We start from the raw sequence: 5,000 nt of genomic DNA on the forward strand, positions 1-5,000 counted from the left end.
TTTCTAATTGTGTCTCCAAAAGATGTGTTTAACCACAAAACAACCATTGCTCTTGTGGACCAGGAAAACGGTCCTCACAAGTAGAGTAACACACACACACACACACACACACACACACACACACACACACACACACACACACACACACACACACACACACACACATACACACACACACACACACACACACACACACACACACACACACACATACACACACACACACACACACACACACACACACACACACACACACACACACACACACACACACACACACACACAGTAGGGAACTTGTGAGTATGTGTGTGTATAGGAAACTGAGATTGAGTCAGACGTGCACGGAGAGAGAACTAGGTTTCCCAGCGGTGGAGCTGTCAGGGAGGAGGTCATGGCAGTTGTTGCTCAATACATCTCACTGAATGCTTACTCAACACATCACATGCAGGAATATATGATGTCCACGCACGCACGCACACACACACACGCACACACACACGCACGCACTATGCGGACTACTAGAGCAGTGGTTCTCAACCTGTGGGTCGTGTTTGGGGGTCCCCAGATGATTAACTTAATGTGAAAAAAAAATTCTCACTCAACAGTAAACAATCAACCAACATAAAGTTTAAGTGTATAGCGGATATATTCACATTTCTAAAGTGACAATTTAAGGACTTTTTAATACCTCTAAAATGACAAATTAAACCTTGGCCAAATTGTCTAATATTAGAGGCAGAAATTGTAAAAATAGCCGATCTGCATGCTCACAACGCCTCGCATCGTGAGGTGTTGTGAGCATGTAGATCTGCTATTTTCACAATAGAACCGTGTTATACAAAATGTATTGCCTCAACTCTTAGTGCTCGTCAGGGTGGGTGGGGGGGGGGGGGGGGGTCCCCAGTTAAAATATGATTATTTTCGGGGTCACGGCCTGAAAAGGTTGAGAACCACTGTACTAGATCATGTCAAACAAATACCTACTAGCCCTTAAGATGCCTTAAGGGCTCCATAATCTCCATATTTGGACATAAAATCTCCATGTATGGGCATAAAAGGGACAAAGACGGAATTAATTTGCAAGTGTGACTCGTGTCGTGCCAACCACACTGGTTATCATGAGACTGACACAATATGCTCATATATGGGCATTCCCAGATTTATATTGACAACATCAGGGATCTCCATATATGGGCATAAAAGGGACAGAATCAAGTGTGGTTGCCGTGACACGAGTCACACTTGCAAATGAATTCTGTCTTACAATTTGAATTTTCCGCATTCAAGTCAATGGGGAAAATTAATTCACTAATAAATGAATGGCCATATATAGCGTGACATGACTGACTGACTGACTGACAAGAGGCGGAGGTTTTGATACGGTCGCAATTACAGTGTGCATCTGCTATTTTAGAAAATATTTGAAAAATATTGAAAAGATTGGAAAATGGTGAATGTTCTTCTGGGGGTCCCTGGCATATAACATTTCCTGATGGGGTTCCTCGGCTAAATACTGTGTACATAATACATATCAATTTGGGGGTCCTTGACATGAAAAGGTTTGAGAAACACTGGCCTAAGCAATATTACAGCATCACAATTCCACAGATATTGCTCCATGAGACTGTACTTTTAAACAGTGGTAACGGTAAAAGTACTCACATTAAAGGGATATTTCACTTTCAAAAAAACCTTTGGTCATTTTATCATCTACTCAGTCTTTTGTGAACACCCTGAACGTTTTTTAAATTGCTTGATTCAGCATTTAGATATTTAATATTCATTTTTTCAGACACTCCCCACCCAGGGCCCCTTCCTACTGTATATGAACCCATTGTAACTTCTAACTGCATTTTAACCATGATAGATTCATCAAAAACACCTGTTCTTGGTTCTGGTGACTCATAGGGGCTTTTAAGCCGTGACATCATTTTGTAGGCAGAGGAGAACTCTGCCCCCAGAGCATTTTCTGTCCCTCGCTATTTCAACAGATCCGAGACAAAAATAACGACTAAAGTATAATTCTAACACTTTCCTTTCAACAACAAAGAGAAGAAAAATGTGTAAATAGTAAAAATAGTAAAAAGATTCACGGAAACTGGGGGCAGAAATTCTCCTCTGCCTACAAAATGATGTCATACTTAACAGCCCCATTACGTGAGCTGGCTGTGTGTTTCTGATAACCTTTTTCATTTATTTTTATTAATTTTTTTATTGTATTAATCTTTTTCCATTTTCTCAAAGAATTAAATGAAAAAGGTTATAGAAAATACACGTTTTTTTTTATGAATCTATCATGTAATGTTTAAAATGGAGTTTGAAGTTACAATGGGTTTGTATAGGAAGGGGCTAGTAGGTGGGGAGTGTCTGAAATGAAGTATACTGAATGAAGCAATTTAAAATCTGGGGTGTTCACAAAAGCCTGAGTAGATGATAAAACAACCAAACGTTTTTTTTAAAGTGAAATATCCCTTTAAGGATCATAATGTAGAAATACTCTGTTTAAGTAGTCCGGAAGTACAAAAGTATTGGCATCAAAATGTACTTAAAGTACCAAAAGTAGAAAGTACTCATTTGGCAGAATGTTCTGTTTCACAAGTTTTCAAATGTATAAAAATCGATTGAAAATAGTAGATCTACAAGCTCACAATGCATCACATCGCGACGAAATGTGAGCTTCTGTAGGCTATCCACAACTTTCCAACATCCCATCATGCATTGCGCAGATGTTGCACGGAGCTTCCGGCGCCGCAGCCGAGTGTGATCTACAAGCTCACAACGGCTGCATCTGCGACGCGACGTGAGCTTGTATGTCTGCTGTTAACCGGAAGTGTAGTGCAAAATATTCTCCAGTAAATTCCCGCGGAAAGAGGTGGATACGGTGTGTGTGTTGGCTCTCGCCAACGTGCCTGGCACTGACTGGTTGGCGCACATGCCTGGGATATCGGGGTTCCGGGTTCGCCTCCCGGCCGTGACGCTACATTGGTGGCAGCGGTACAAATAGGTACTGGCGGAGTTTTCCGTCAGTTTCTCGGCGTTGTAGACTCTATGCCTCGTAGTCGGCGACAGTCCCCCCATGAGTCGCGCTCGGACCCCCCGGTTTCGCCGGGTTCGCCTCCCGGCCGTGATGCTATACATAGTAACTAACTAGTAACTAAAATGTTCAAATAATAGTAGTAATTTGCCTCTGAGATGCAGTGAAGTAGAAGTAAAAGTACTGGAAATTAAAGTAATAAATACCTCAGAAATGAAGTACAGTACTTGAGTAAATGTACTTAGTTACTTTACACCACTGCTTAGTTCAAAGTGCATTGAACCACATAAACCCTAGTATCCTATTCCTATTCTGGGGCAAACAGAGCTGACAGCGTGTCGCGCAACGTTGTGAGCGTGTAGATCTGCTATTTTCAGTGAAGAAATGTAAAGTCATACAAAAACAGAACACTATTACAGACCCCTGGGGGATTCCGGTCAACTAAGTATACTGTAGGATTTAAGTGGTTATAATTACACACGGAAATAAGTTATTTCCGACAAGTGACACTGTTGTGTGATGAAGTATTCATTCATTACAGATGTACTACATACACGCATACACACACACACACACACACACACACACACACACACACACACACACACACACACACACACACACACACACACACACACACACACACACACACACACACACACACACACACACAGAGAGAAGTGTGCAGACGTACATGCACGGAGGCACACATGAACAGCCTTGTCTTTTCACAGGAGTAAACAAAAGCATGTCTTCTCCACAATAAGCAGCCCGGGCCCTGCCCTGGTTCCCCGTACAATAGACAGGGAGACCTGAGACACACAGAGCACAGATTCCCAGAAAAACCCTCCACTGATACTCCAAATGCCTGACAAAAGACACACAAAGAGGCGGGCCAGCGGATCCATTCACTTACAACAAGTGGACTCAATCAAACCATCGCGCAGAGCAAAGAAAGCAGAGAAAGGAAGAAAGAATGTGTTACAACATATCCCCTTACCATTATATCTGCTGCTGAACTCATTTCTTCATGTCAGGTTTTAACGGTTGATAGTGGAGGTGATGGTCCCCACAAGGGTAGCACAACCAGACGAACTTGACTTCATGGGAAAAATGTTCTGGTCTCCATGAAAGAAAAGGAAATGTTTATGGTTAATAATAATTAGGCTTTAGGGTTGCAATTACTCAAAGATTCAGATTAGGATAAGGAATGTTGGGTTTAGGGCGAGGGGTTAGCAAAAGCATTATAGTGTTATATTATAGGGATAAGGGTTTTGAGGTTAGGGATACAGTTACAGTACGTCGGGCCAGCAAGTTAAGTAATGTCATTTTTAATGCATAATTTTCTGTTACCGTTCCCTCAAGAATAGTAATTCAAATGTGGTTGGGTTAGGATGGGTTTGTATGTGCTTGCAGGCTTGCCACTGTAACTTAGCATGGGTGAATTTGTGGGGACAGAGTTGTTAGATTGTTGAGCTGTTCAAAGTCATCTCTCCTTTTATTATTACTAGAAGCTCGGCCGCCCGTAGTTGGCAACCTGGCCAACTCTGGAACGATGTAAATATGGAATGAATGCCCCACCCTTTAAAGGACCAGGTCACCTCTGGGACAACCAGATCTTATAACACGATCTCTAACACAATCCTGAGTTATTTTTTGTGTTCAATCTGTGTTTTTAGATATTTTAGTATTTCATCCGATTTCAGCATGCTACAACTGGTCATACTGGCAAAATGCATCATATGACCAGTTGTAGCATGCTGAAAATACTAACATATCTAAAAACACAGATTGAACACAAAAAATTATTCAGGATCTGGTTGTCCCAGAGGTGACCTGGTCCTTTAACTCATTGAGTGCCTATCCCGAACTAGTTCGGGATATTCGGGATCAAAAACAATTTTTTATTTGCTATTTTACTTACCCCGAGCTGCTTGGAGCAACGTGGGTGGTCCCGGCTCGCCCA

The sequence above is a fragment of the Nannobrachium achirus genome (genome assembly GCF_963921795.1).
Source record: "Nannobrachium achirus genome assembly, chromosome: 3".
Taxonomy (NCBI): Eukaryota; Metazoa; Chordata; class Actinopteri; order Myctophiformes; family Myctophidae; genus Nannobrachium; species Nannobrachium achirus.